Here is a 15,532-nt window from a genome sequence, read left to right on the forward strand (position 1 = left end):
AAGCATTGAGTTCTTAGATCTCTTCCCTTATGTGCGCCGTCCAATCTAATGCATGATCAGACCATTAAATCCTCGCTGCCATATTGGTCCTTTCCTCGAATGGTAATCGTTTCTGGGCAGTTCGCCGTAAGGCCAAATCGCCGCCATGACAGATTATCTTTACATGCCTATATTATATCTATTTTGTTTACTCCTTGTTAATCTCTGTCTTAAATATTACAGAAAAAAAGCTTTTGTAATTCAACGCATCTTCTAGAATTACAAAAATCTACTAAAATAACAAATTCATTAATGACATGCAGTATTTAGTTAAAAATTTAGTCACAGTTAAAAGTATTCATAATTAAGATGAAATATAATATTGTAAGGAACTTAAGTTTTACTAACGTTTATTTTATTTTAAATCTTTACTATCACTTCTTATTTTCTACTTCCGGCCAGAATTATAAGCGTTAATGTATTTATGCAAAGTTTGTCTGGCGAACGCCAAGTATTTAAGTTGTGGCTTTTTGCCAAGCGAGAGAGAGGAAGCAGTTAGTCGAAGCAGGCCGCTTACCTTAGAAGTTTTTCTCAGTTGCTGGTTGCCTTTCAGGCCAGAAGTTTAATCCTCTTGATAATTTTAAACGTATTGTAGTGTTCACAGTTCTCTGTACTACATACGGCTTCCTGTTATTATAAGGCCAATCTTCCACGTTTGACATTTCCACATTGACACGTTTCCACATTGAACCTGATAATATAATTATGAAAATAGTACATAATAATGAAATAAATAAAATATTAAAATTAAACATAGTTTAAAGTAACATTCATAACACAAAGCAAATTATTTTGAGATTTCAAAATAACCACTTTTAAGATAATATTAATGTCTTTATATAATTAAATACACTAAATTCTATTTTACATTTTATATTACAAAGCCCGATTTTTTGCAATGATTTTAAAACAATTTGCATGCTAAAATTTGCTCGACAATCAAAGTTATGGTAAAAATTCTTTCTAACTGTTTGCCATTTCTAACTGTTTTAAAGAGCCAGGTGGTTTGTTAACACTCATATTTCCTCATATTAAAATCGTTTGAATAACATATAAAACGCTTTTTTATGTTATTTTATGTAAATATATCGTTACTCGTAATATAAAATTTAACTTATTAGTATATCTATCTATATATCTATTAATTTTAGGAGAATAATGTGCTAACAAGTGTGGAGGTGTATTTAATTTAACTAACAGTTAATTTTTAAAATCAACTTTCCTTTTAGTCTTGCTTTCACCCAGACTTTCATGCTAGAATGTTAATAAATTAGCGCGCGTGTATTCAAATGAGATACAAAGAAGTGCTATTTAAGGGAAGGTGTTTGGAAGGTGATTTTTGTTCGTTAGAGAGAACGTGTTATGCCCGCCTGAAGGCCACATTGCTATTTTGAATTACTAGCGATTAGATTGCTGTGGCGTTGAGTCCTAGCCATTAAGTTTGTTTCCGCCGAATTGTAGAGTCAGAGCCTTCCTGCAAGTTAAAATATCCCGTGAGTCGTTAGGCTAAGTTTACTACATTTTAGTTTAAGTTCATGATCACCTGTTTTGAGTTAAGCCAGAAGTGTTGGCTCTGTGTAAGCTCAAGGCATCTTTTAAATTATGTTGAGTGAGTTTTCTTCCTTCACGTTCGTACGGGGTTCGTGAGAATTTGGAGTGAATAATGACAAACTACTTGATGAAGTATCGAAACACACTTTATTGGCCAGTATAGTCAGGACAGCTCCAAAACACATTTTTACAGTCGTCGATGAATTATTATAAACGCGCCGACACGATCAGCGACACAGCCTCCAGGTTATCAGGCTAGCACGGTGGAAACAGCATCACGGTAAAGCACTAGAATACAGCTCCCGACTCTGCTTGGTCATTCTCGGAACTCCACGTACTCTCGAGACTTTCCACGCTACAACTCGCGATGCACTCGACGACACACAGAGCATAGCTCCCGACTCTTTGGTTCAGTCGTTCCCGGAGCTCAACACGCTCTCTCGACGATGCACTAACCGCGATACACTACGAGACTCTTTCGGCGCACTCGACGACCCACTCGGCACTCGCTGCCCGGCTGTCAACTGGATCGACTCCGCAGGGATTGACTCTCTAGACGAGACACCAACTCGATACTAACTAGAATGAAGCCCAGTATCTCGCACTCTAGATGAGGCACACCCTGACTGCGGACCAGCAGGGTTTATATAGCATTTGGCTTGTGTTCGAGAACATTCTGGGCTAAACCGGTAAGAATTCGTTCTAGAAGTTTCTCCATTCGTCCATGATATGTCGCCACCTTTGTCGTAAGACAATTTCTCGCCAAATGTGGCAACCCTGCCTTCCTTGCTATTTAAGGCAACCCTAAAACTCCACGAAGGCATCTCTCCTTTTAGCCAGATATTCCTCAAGTGTTTTGCCCAAACACAAGATTTAAAGGAAACATTACATAAAATCGCTTTTCCTTATGCCAAGATGGTAATGCGATTAAGGACTAAATTTCCATAAACAGCTCAACCAGATTGGTTTTAGTTTATTTAATTACGGCAAAACACTCGAGGGTTACCGTCTGTTGTTGTCTATAGTTTTCTTGTCTAGCTCCACGGTTCGTCACCGTCTGCAGCAGCATGAACTGCATGCTAGGGAGGATTTCCCAGTCGCTGAATCACAGATGCCTCCGACTTCAGTGGGCACGGCAACATAGTGAGTGGCGACCCCTGTGGCAAGAAGTTAGACGCTCCGATGAATCTCGCTACAATCTGGAGTACAATGATGGAAAAGTTACAAAGAGAAGAAGTTACAAAGAGGAACATCTGCTTTCACAGTGTGTTATCCAGCGTCATACTGCACAAACGGCTAGCATCATGTTGTGGGGAGCTGTTGGGTATAATTGTTGATCCTATCTAGTGCAGACTGCGGTCGATCTCAACAGTGATCGCTACATAGGGGAAGTTGTGAAGCCAGAAGTTCTTACCTTTCTTCGAAGCATTCCGAGCGCTGTATTTCAGCAGGATAATGACGTGCACATATTTATTAGACTGCAAAAGCCTTCTTTAGGGCACAACAAATTTCGTTTCTTCCACAGCCTGCTATATATCACCTATTTAGCATGTGTGAGATTTTATCTGGCGGCAACTCGCTCTTACAGCCGGTGGTGCACACACTAAAACTGCACTTTGGCGTCAAGATCGAAGCCATATGAAATACCATTCCCCAGGATTACATTCAGAACCTGTATGATTCAATACCACGACGCGTACAAGTTCTCATCGCTCCGCGTGGAGGACACACTGATTTCCGAAGTTTCTTTTGCTTTTTGGTCTTGTAAATTTGATCGTTTATTTGTAGCACTATCAGCAATATGTGAAATAAATTTAATTCATTTCCGATAATTCCTTCATGGTGCTGCATTTTTCACAAACATTAGTGCATAAATTAGTTTTAGGTTCATTTTTATATATCATGTACATATTTAATATACGTACTTGAATTAGTTTTAGGCAATAGAAAGTATTCAGCACGTACGTTACGTAAACCTATACAAGAGAAAAAAGTTATGTGAACAAGTGAGAAAAAATTATATAACGATGACAGCATTATATTCAAAATATTGAAAAGTAGATTGCATACGTTTTGTAACATATCTACTGAAAAAATAAAGTAGATGGTTTGGATTCTTATTTCTGTTCCCATTCTTGAATGTTCCTCCATTAGCTGGCATATTCTTTAGAAACCCTTTGTTACATTTTGTATGCTAAGTCAGTATACGGATGTCTGGAATTCCCTTTCAAACTTAAACATTCTTTTAGTATTGACAGATATAATCCACTGCTTTCGGAAACCAAATATTGTCTATAGTTTAAAATCCTTTGTATTAGATGTGTATTTGTATCATGCATTTAATGCCGAAACTGATTAATTAGATGTTCATTTAGCCGCAATACACCCGACCAAATCACGCACGCAGTTAAAAATGCCGGCCATCTGGTAACACTAATATAGTTTGTTTCTTTCAAACAGGCACTTCAAGCTCAACCCTTCCCATCTGTAGATCGTAACGCATGGCGTCATCACAGCACAGCACGTATTCCCTTCACCTCATCTGATACTGTAGTTCTAGTCAGTCTTCAACTGCAGGCCTTTCATAAATCGAAACACGTTAAACAGAAACGGAGTGTGAGAAAAAAACTAAACGAGACGAACCGTTTGCTGTAGCTGTAGTTCTCATGGTTATGAGACAAGCCAAATCGCAGAGAATGACCCTGGAAGTTCTATTTTCAAGTAAGACTATAACACAAGACGTGAGATGAATCTTTTGTCAACTGCAAAATGAATTTATTGGAATTTGATATATTATGTAATCCCAGAAAATAAAAGGAAAAGATAAATATCGCGTCCGACGATCTACTCAGCAGTAGCAAAACTGTAAACTTTGACCCTCTAAGTAACTTTTACCTCCTTATTTTAATACGTAGTGTTTGCTATCGTAATGGCATTTCATAATATGAGTTCTTTGATAATATGTGTGTATGCGAAGCATTGCTTTGTTCGAAATTTTTAGTATTTATTTTTTTATAATATTTTCTTTCATTGTGAGAAATTAGATTTTTTTATTTATTAATGTGTAGAATTTTAGTATGCCTACAGAGAATATGACGTGATTTCGGAATTTAAGAAACTGATATGAAAGCTGTGTATAATGTTCATATGGAATAAAAATATTTCTCTATTTTTATTAATATAAAGTTTAAAATTTTTAGAAAATAATGAAATTTGTCTAGTTACTGGTATGTAAGGGGTTCTGTCGTTACGTGGCAATAAGGTAATTTGTAGAAATGATAAAATGGAAATGTTCCACAATATAAATTTAAATTTAAAAAAAATCTTTTTTTATTTGTATAAATGCTGAAGCTTAAAAATTAAGCTTAAATGCTAGAAATGTAAATTTAAAGTAAAGAATTTGATGTCAATTTACAATAATAAAAAATTCATTATTGTTATTTTTAAGAGAAAATACAAAGTATGCGTAGCCTAAATGCGAGAGTACATTGTGACGTCACAAGCTCAGTCCCACCCATTTATGAACGAAGATGAAGATTTTTAAAAAAATCTTTATTTGTTTTAAATTTCTAAGTTATTTCAGACTGATTAATTGCAAAAGATATATTTTTAAAAAAACCTTCCTTTTCTGAAAATCAACAATTTGAAAACTGGCTATGTGCGATTAGCGTGGAAAGATAAAGCGAACACCTTATAGTTCATGCAGTATTGACATTGGTTAAGGAGAGTTGATGATTTGTTCATGATAGCGTAACGTAACGTAATGATGTTCCAAAAACTCTGGAGACTCTATTAAGGACATTTTTAACGTCATAATCATTACTATTAAAAATGACATGCTCAAGGATAAATCTTTATAACTTTTTACTTAATGAGACTAGTTACGTGTTATTTAAAATGATTACATACCTATCACGAGCTTGAATAAACAGGATTATTCTTATTTTATTCACATATATAGGGAAAAAATGATTCCAAAATTGTTAAGTTTTCTTTCCAGCGATAAGGGAGTAAAAGCTGGGAAACTAATCTTCGAGTCTAGAAACACGTTCTTTGAGAAAGACCTGAGGTAAAGTTTGATTTTCAGTAAACTTAATTCCATTTTCTGATACTTCTGTAGTATTAAAAAAGATTTTCAAGGAGACATGTCTGAACTAAGGGTAAATTAAAGAAGAAAAATAAAATACACAAATATTTTGCTTTTTGTTTTGATATTAAAAACATGGAAAGTAGGTAAAAATAAATTGTTAAGTTACCTAATGTAAATTTAACGGCTAATTTCTAGATTAATACGTAGCCAAAATTTCCAGTCCAATAATAAACGATAAAATGTGTTAATTCTTGATTTTCTTTCATTATTTACTGGAAAACCTTAAAGCCTCGTTCGTTAAGTAATTATCGTATGTGGGAAAAATAATAATTCAAACAGTTTAAGTTGCAACAGAAAATAGAGTTGGATTTTTCTGACTGTTAATTCATCAGGAAAAGATTTTTCCTATGGATTACAGAAACGTATATAGAACGAGGTGTTTTAGAAAAACATCTGAAGTTTTTATTGAAAAATTTATGTTTCATACTTGAATTCTTGATTGACACATTTAACTGCCTTTTTTGTAGATTGCCTGAAAAAGAACGAAATAGAAAACAGTTTTAATTTTTAATAAAAATGGAAAACGAAAGTGAGATATTCGTGATTATCAGATGAATAAAAGTTACATTGTTAACGCATATATGTTTGGATGGCATGAAAAGTATTGAAAAAAGAGAGAATTAATTCCTTTAATAGAAGCGAGAGAAGAAATGATAACAAAGAATCATAAGTGTTTTAATTTTTCATGTATTTCCTGAAAATTAGTTTGAACTGTTACATAAAAGTTGTTTGCAGTTTATTTTCAACGCAAAAGGGCTAATAGCAGATGTAGTCTATCTGGTACCTACCACCCATTAATGTGCGATTTAAGCTTACACGATGGAAGGAAGGCAGAAGCATGCATGAATACATAGATATACACACACCCCTTAAAGTTAAACTTAAAAATAGCCCTCTATTTTGCCATTCCCCTTCACGCAGTGCTCTCCTGAATCCATATATTTATATGGATTTGTTGTTTACTAATGAATTTTCTGTCTATTAAAAGTTTAATACTGTAAATAAATGGATAATTTTAACTACATATTTTTTACTAAATACTTTTATACTATGATATAAAAACATTTCTGCGGTTCCGCTATATTAAGTTATTGTGAAAGAGTGGGTGGTATAGAAATTTTACTGCCTATAAAATGGGCGGCAGGTATAGAAACTACCCCTGAGCCATTAGTCTCGAAACACGAATTTGCGTTTGTTTCACTTTTCATTTGAGTAGGTTGCCATTTAAATAAATATTATTCTTTCATACTTATTCTGTCTGTTAATTAACAAACTAAGCTATTTAAAAGAAACAGACGCAGACTTTTTTTTTTACTTTTTAATCTGATTTATTTAGTTAAAACTGCATTTAATTCATTATGTATTAATTAAAAATATTAAATATTTTTGTAGATCCATTACATATTATGCACCAATCAAATTATGATTCATTTTTATAAAATGCATTTAATTTATATCTAAATAAAAACATAACATATATTTATACAGTGACGTTACATATTTCATCATTTTTAAATATGCAGAATATATATAACGTTTATTCTATAAAATATTTCGTTGTTAAACGTTTATCAGTTATATCGATAAAATACATTGATAAATAATATTAAATTCTTTCGAGCGATCGTTAAAAATCTGAAGCCTTACAGATTTTGATTTTTTTGTGAGGGGGGTTTTTTTGTTTTTACTCTTTCAAACCGATTTCAAAACCCACCGAGAAAATCTATGCATCTTAATTTTGTTGTCAGCGCTCGCTGAGTAAGTTAAAACAAATTTACATATTATTTTTTAATTATGTTACTGAATTCTACATAATCATAGTAATGCTGTACCATCGTCGTGTCTCCGTCAAAGAACAAGACCTGTTCTGGGCTAAATATTTATCTTTATATACAACTATTTACAGATTACAATTTAGAAAACTTTAAAATACATTTTCACTACAGTAGAGCGCGCAAACTAGCGTCCGCTCTTTCCTCTTTCACATCTCAATCTCTTCCTACTCCCACCTGCGACCAGGGGGGATTTCCACTCCCCTCTTCCGGCCGAGGCGAGCAGAGGGTTCTCTGTCCCTTCTTTTAGGGCGGGTGACCAAGTGGTCTTCAGAGAAGGGAAACGTTTCAATGTTATTTTATTTTATTCCCTGATTCTTAAATAAAAAAGTACTTCGTATGTAATGTAAAATACTGGATTTAAACGCAGGAACCTTAGTCTTAAGAAAATCTCTGCTGTTTCATTCATAGAAATCTCAAGTAATTTTCTTAAGAAATACTCAATATTATTTGTAGCAAACTTGTCAAAAATCATATCAAACAGTTCTGTAGGTGTTCTGTAGATCTGTAGTTCTGAGTATATTATATTATTATGTTTCTTATAACAGGAATCATTTTAGAATGCTACTAACAATTTAAAAAAGAAATTAATATTTTGTCTTAAATCTTAGTTACACAAAATCTTATTAAATCTGAAAAAAATGTTTTATAAAATCTTAGTATTAATATAATAATAATCATAAATAGTAAAAATAATAGTAAAAATAAATTTATTTTTCTTTTTGCATAATTATCGAGGATTTTAAAGTACATATACGTAGTGTTACAATTTTTGTATGTTGTAGAATCATTAGGTTAGTTGGAAGCAAAAAAGATGAAAAATGTGCAACCGCCTTCGCCGGGAATCAAACCACGGACCTCTGTATACCGGCGCAGTGTGCAGAACCACTACACCACGAAGGCTCGCTAGGGAAGTGGGAGAAATACCTTATAATGTATGTAAACAATTTTAGTGAGATTATACTATCTCTTGTTTAATGTAACATGAGCAATTTCTCTGATTTCGTTGACATTCAGCATAATTGTCGAGCATTTTAAAGTAAGTATACACATTGTTATGATTTTTGTATATACGTAAATAATTTTAGTGAAATTATAGTGTCTCTTTTATAATGTAACCTGAAAGCTTTCTTTTATAGTGCAACATTAAAGAAAGAGAATTAAAAGATTATTAAAGAGAGATGCAAAGCTCTGCCGGAAAAATGAGGTTACAGGACAGGCCCATTTAACATTTAGCTAAATATCGGGTTTTAACAAAAGTTTCTTGCCATCGCAAATATCATCTGTCAAAGTAGTTCACGTTAGCGTGCTTTATCATACTTTAGGAAACGATATTTGGCATTTAAATAAAGAAACTTGCTTTCAAACACTGTGCTGTAAAATATATCGTACAAGGTATCTGAAATGGAACTATCACGCTACCAGATTAGAACCATCATTTACATCCTGTTCTGGTTCAAACGTCATCTACAGAATGCCACCAAATCATTTGTAAAGCTTTAGGTATTAATGTTGTATCATATGACACTGTGAAGGTACCGTGAATTTTAAAAACAAGGGTTGTGACATTCAAGAAGCATAGCGCTCTGGCCGGCCTACTGAAGCTGATGGCGCCCGCCTGCGAGAACTTGTGGAAGAAGATCAGTATGCAACCACACGAGAGCTTTCTAAAAAGTTAGATGTTAGGGTCATGCCAATTAGTTTCACTATGCATCGCATAAACTTGACGTACAAGTTCAATCCCTGGGTGCCGCATAGGCTGACTCAAGCAGATAACGACAGACGTGTTCGAGCCTGCGCTAATCTGCTCGAATATCAATGCAAGGACAAACTTATGGACCAGATCGTCACTTGTCATAAAAAGTGGGTTTACTTCAACAACACAGGCCAAAAAGGGGGCTGGTCATCGTCTGGTGACACCGTCCGCAGCGTCGCATAGCGAATTTGACTAACAAAAAGATCATGCTTTGTATCTGGTGGGATACAGAAAGAGCATCTGGGAAAAGGTAAAATCCTCGACAGTAAGGTGCACAGCGAGATTCAAGTCCGTGTTGACGCTTCTATCAAAGAAAGAGGTTGACCTGAGTTCCGGCGGAAAAATGTATTGTTCCATCCAGATGAAATCTTCTAAATTTCCAATAATGGATGGGTACTGTTAAAAAATTTACAGTTGAAATGTATATAGTGTACTATTCAGAGTAGGGTTTAATTAAAGTGATAATAAAATCTTTATTGATGTTTATATTTCCTTCAGGAAAAAAAATGCATATTATATTTACCCCTTTTTCAATCTTATAAATCGATCAACTCATATAGAACTAATGAGATACTACGTATTATCTTTTTATAGGAACTTATTTTTATTTTCTATTAAATGCAGTTTTCATAACTAGTACTCCTTTTAAAAAACATCATTTATGCCAAATTTTGTTATGTCTATGGCTTAAAGAATATTTGAGAAAATAAAAACGGATTATTTTGCTTCTTTGCGTACCACCTATTTTCTCCTGCGTACCACCGGTTGAGAATCCCTGCCATAAAGCATGTGTGGGAGAGATCGCTCCAACGCGAGCTCTGGAGTGCATTACTGGGCGGTATTGCCATAACAAATGGTCAACGACAAATTTGCCAGCTTACTTTGCCATTGTCTAGCATGCATTCAAGCTACAGGGTATCATACCTGTTATCAACGTGATGTTTCCATTGCACATTCTTGCAACCCATTTGGTCTTTCGCAATGTGGTGGTAATACATGTGGTTTTGGATGTCTTTGCTTTATTCTTCGTTACGTGGTTTTGTAATGCCACACCCAACTTTTGGATCAATTTCGCGCAGATCTATTAAATAGTTTTTGTGTTATTCCGTGCTTCGCCTTTGTTGCTTATTTTTTTAGAAGAGGGCACATATATTTGCATGTAAACAATTATAAACTCCTTTAGTTTTTACTGCAACTTGAGACGTGATGGCGTTTTAATTTTGATAAAATTTGCAACCTTTGATAAAAAATTACTAAGAACTGTCTTTCTCACGGATTATAGATGTTCATCTTTTCTCAGAATCATTTTAAACTGCGGTAAACGGTGGTCACATAAATGTACTCCCAAAAAAGCGATTATTCTTACCGCAAAATTCATAACTGAGATTATTTTTTCTTTTGACAAGAACGAATCAAATTTGTACTTTCATAGCCTTGAATAAAATTTGTAACATATTGGTAAATTAAATAGCTTCATTTGTAAATTTTCTGATGCTTTATTCACGTTCTTGATTTAAAATAATGTAAAATTATACTACGAATCAAGATAATGAATATAATTGTTTCAAATTCTTGTCATAATAATGTTAACTTTCTTGCACATTTTTGATATTTTTCATTTGAAATAACAGGGCAGGATTTACGGCGTAAGAAATGTGCAAAATATTTTGATTCATGTTGTGTTTTCCGTAACTGCAATTTAATATAAAAAAGCTTATAATGCCAGATTTAAATATCCGTTTAAGTCAACAAAATATTCAAAATCTGTTATACGTGCATCATAATGTAGCTCATCGATGCTTTTATTTATTTATTTGTTTTTGGCATGAAAATTTTCATTTATTAAATCAAGAAATCGCTTCAATGCAACTCCTCAACATACCTACCTCACTGTTCTAAATCATTTCTCTGAGATAACTCAGTCCAATTTTCAGTTTCTTCAAAAATGCAATAAACTTAAGATTCAGAGCTCGTCCGCGGATGAAGTTTATTGCTTTAGTTATTGTTCCAAATTTTTAGCACGGTATTAACAACAAATACATAACTAAAATTTTCTCGCGAGCCGCACAAAATTGCTTCGCAGCCCGGTGAGCCATCAGTTTAAAGCCTCAGCCGTAAGAAATCCGGGGATTCCTTTTAATATTTGCTTTTTTGTAAACAGGTACGAAAGAAAGTATGGAAAACGTATAACTAATGTCAGAAGTTTTGTCAAAAACAAATGGCGGAAAGCGAAATTTCACCAAATGTGGGTTACTTTGTACCAATCCAAATTTTTATTATTTTGCCTTAAACAGATTACTTAAAGATTACTTTCATTGCTGTGTACAATTTTACACAGCAATGAAATTTCTGTAAAATTCATAAAGTTAAAATAAATGGTGCTCATGCAAATTACCCAAAATTATCAATTTAATTTAATAAGAAAATTTACTGATGTTTATATATCTTTTCACTATCTAAAGACGAATAACGATTTTAGAGAGATAACTAAGAAAAAAATAGCAACACAAATCCCATAGGTAATAGTATTCTATTTCCTATGCTTGTAGTAAGAAAATATGGATTACAATGATTCGTTTCCACTTATTAGAGCCGATTATGTTATTTACAATTGTAAAGAGCTGTTTGTTGCCGTTTACTGTTTACAAAAAGAAATAAAAGCTTCGGAATAATTCGCTTTAGTTTTTCTGGTTAGAGGAACTGATTGATTGCGACTTCATGGTAACGGCAGGCGCTGGAGCGTTAAGAGTTTTGAGATAAGTCACATCTGAACAAAATGGTGGAATTAATAACGATTCTCACGAGGAAATTTCTACCTGAACTGAGATTAAAGCTACCAATTTATGAAACAAATGCTTAGATCTCAATTTTTTAACTAATTAATTGTTTAATATTATCAAGTAATTGTAAAGGCACTCTTTCAACATGTTTAAATCTTCAGCTTTTTTTAACCACTGCATATTTCTATTATGGTTTTACAATAGAGGTACACTTTTGCATGAATATATATTATTGTAGAAATTCGATATTTTGCTTTATAAAGATTACTGAGCTTTACAGTGCGAATAACTACAGATATTCCGTTTGCGAAATGAATGTGTTAAACACTTACACGGTGCAAATACTCAAGCGACAAAGTGATAATTCCTCCCAGCTTCATTACGAAAAGAGTGAAAAGGGTGCATTATTATTAAAAAAAAGCTTTTAAAGGAAAAAATAAATTTAAAGTACTAACTTAAATATTTTCCCTTTGATAGTACATAGTTCCATGGCCATTCTTTTATTAAACTAGGCATTCAGTGAGAAAATATAAATTGTTTTGTCTTTTGAATCGGATTATCAAAAGATTATTACTAAACTTCGGCTACTAACTATAGTAAAATTGTACACGATTTTCATGACTAATAGCTACTAACTATTACTATAATTGTACACGATTTTCATGACGGCCAGTGCTGAAAATTTCGTAAATACAATTTTATACAGGTAACCGAAGCTATTAGGACCACACTAAAGTAGGATCCGGATGTTCTTGCTGTTTCGTTAGAATTCATCCTATTCTACTGTCATTTTTAATAATGATCACATAAAACCTTGAAACTCATTATCACATGAAACTTTAAATCCATCATCGCAAGAAATCTCACCTTGAATACATCATCACAAGAAATTTCATATGAAGCCTTGAAATCCAAGAGTTCCGATTTAAGAAATATCTATTACATCGATGTGCAAAACTGTTGTAAGGTCAAAACAACTTAGAGTTTGGAATGAAATCACAAAAATGTGTGCTTGCTCTGTGGTCATAAATATCGATAAAAGCTTGCAGTTAGAGGATGATACAGTAGAGAGGATGATACAGTAGTTCTTTTCTCCTGTTCTGGGAAGGACTCATCAGAAGGAATAGTGAGTTAAGAAAAGAAAAGAAAATTCGGCTTCAGTGAATTGTTTCAAACTTATATGTAATGAGAGTGCATTGTCGTTTAAATCGCCCAAGCCGTTCTTTTTCCTTCTGAAGCTTAAATGTTCTTTCAAAGTTATAAGATCTGGATCTCACAAGTTAGTGAATAAGTGCTTAATAATCGCAGCCTTTCGAAAATACCCTAGAAATAAACAACCTTGAAGGTAACTACGTCTCTACCGCTTGCAACGCGCAATTTTAAAAAATCACCGCTTCAGAGCTTTTACACAGATATGGAACTGAAACCAGTTTTAACAAATTTACACTGAAAATAAGATCCTCCGCAAATTCATAGTTGCCAGTTTTGAGTTCGGCTGCTATACTGAATGCTGCAGTGATAGGCCAGGTTTGAATCCTGGTTGAGGGACAGATGTTTGGGTGACTGCCTTTTTCTACTCTCACCTGTTAAATTTGGTTCACCGCTTGTGCTATCTTCTAGACAGTATTTACGGTTTCAAAGCAGCATAGCGTCTGATGGTCTGGCCGTTTCCCAGAAAGTTCCTAATCGGTAAATTCCTTTGCGTTAGAAACAATATTTTGTAAGAAGTAAATACGTCTTGTACATAGTAACTTAACTGAAAATTTATTGTTCACCAAAATTTAATCAAATGCAAAAGATATCGTTAACAATTAATTTGACTCGAGAAAATAAAGCACTGATAGAGAAGGCACAATTAGATGTATCATTTGTGCACGCGGTTATTTTGATAACATTAACCGAATGGTAACATTAAACGATGCGAAAAAATATCCTTCAAAGCAGCATTGGCATTTAACTAATTTACTTCAAATACAACTAGAACAAGGTGATTTCATAAAATTTTAATTAAGGAAACGTTAAATTTTGAACTTGTTCCTGTCTTTAACGAAATAGTTATGAACTTTTCGTAACATTTATGGAAATTATTTGACAGATTGTTTGAACCTTAATCTTAAAACACAAAGGGCATCCCTCACTCACTGGGAGAGCACATGCAAATCTAAAAATCTATAAAAGAGTTATTCACAGTGGGATATAAATCTTATTAAACAATCTGAAGATGCAGAGTTTATAAATTTTAATCGTACTAGTCAAAAAATAAATAATCTCAGTTACGATCATTTGTCCTAAGAATAATCTCTTTGTTCCGGTGTACTTTTTTCACAAAAAAACTATATTGATTTATGAATATCTACAATCCATGATGAAGATAATTTCTTTTAAAAATAATTCTGAAAGCTTTTAGATTTTGTATTACGCCCAAGAGGGCGTTTTTTTTTATTTCCATACTCATACATGTTTCGAGAGCATTTGGGCTAAAAATATTAAAAAGAGCATATCTTTATAATTTCCGATACACAGTCTCGCGTGCTGGAGATAAAAATATTTTTTCCGTATAGTGTTGCCGTATAGTGCCCGCTTTGAAATAGTTGAGTTTATTAATCAAAAATTCATTAAACGTTTACAAAATGTGAAATAGACAATGAAACTAATTCCAAATTCGGGCTTCCATGTTCCCATATTCGAGTAGAGAACTACGATATTCAAAATTTGATGGCTCTAATTATTTTTTCACAATGCGAGAAACATACGTACATTCAAGCAGATTCTTCATAATTTAATTTCTTTAAATATAAACGGGGCGATAATATTTGGTGGCAACAATATGAAACGTGAAACGGACATCTAAACAGACCAACGAAAAATGTCGTTTCGAGCTTAATAGTCCTTCTGGGCTAACGCCCTCATGAGCTATTAATTCCTCGCCAAGACTACAAACGTTTATCAAAATCGAAACTACAGCAGGTGTCAGAATGTATTAAAATATAAAAGAACTTTATAATCATTTACACACAAACAAATGTATTTTTATTTATGCGCCGGACAAAAATTTAATAAATAGAAGAAAGCGACTAAGTTTTCAGCCTTTATTCTCAAGTAGCTCTACTTAGAGAGTTTTCTTTGAAAAGTTAGTTTTCATAATTTCTTGGAGTTTAAATTAAAGTAAGTTAATTAATGATTAACTAAGCATGATTGAACTATTTTAAATGAACGTCAGTTAGAAAATATAATATTTTTTGTTTTCAAAGTATTTTTATTGCAAACTGTAACCAAACTGTAACCTTTCAATTTCAGATAAGGTATTGTTTCGAAATTTTTTCTCTTTGGGATATTATTATTATTATTGTTTATGCATGTTTAGAAAATTACTAAATAAGCGAAATTTAAAATTTATTTAACATATTATTTATTTTGTTAGCAA

General features: G+C 33.2%; 1 long non-coding RNA gene across 1 annotated transcript in view; it reads left to right on the forward strand.

Moving 5' to 3' along the window:
- LOC118184858 (uncharacterized) overlaps nt 1-15,532 on the forward strand; it is a 50,244-nt gene that overhangs the window by 10,503 nt on the left and 24,209 nt on the right. The window contains exon 2 of the long non-coding RNA XR_004757494.2: nt 4,051-4,311. This is a non-coding gene — a long non-coding RNA (uncharacterized LOC118184858). The remainder of the gene's footprint in view (nt 1-4,050; nt 4,312-15,532) is intronic.

This window comes from Stegodyphus dumicola, chromosome 3 (assembly GCF_044657685.1).
Source record: "Stegodyphus dumicola isolate Sdum_Otavi_A_Nest chromosome 3, ASM4465768v1".
NCBI classification, from domain to species: domain Eukaryota; kingdom Metazoa; phylum Arthropoda; class Arachnida; order Araneae; family Eresidae; genus Stegodyphus; species Stegodyphus dumicola.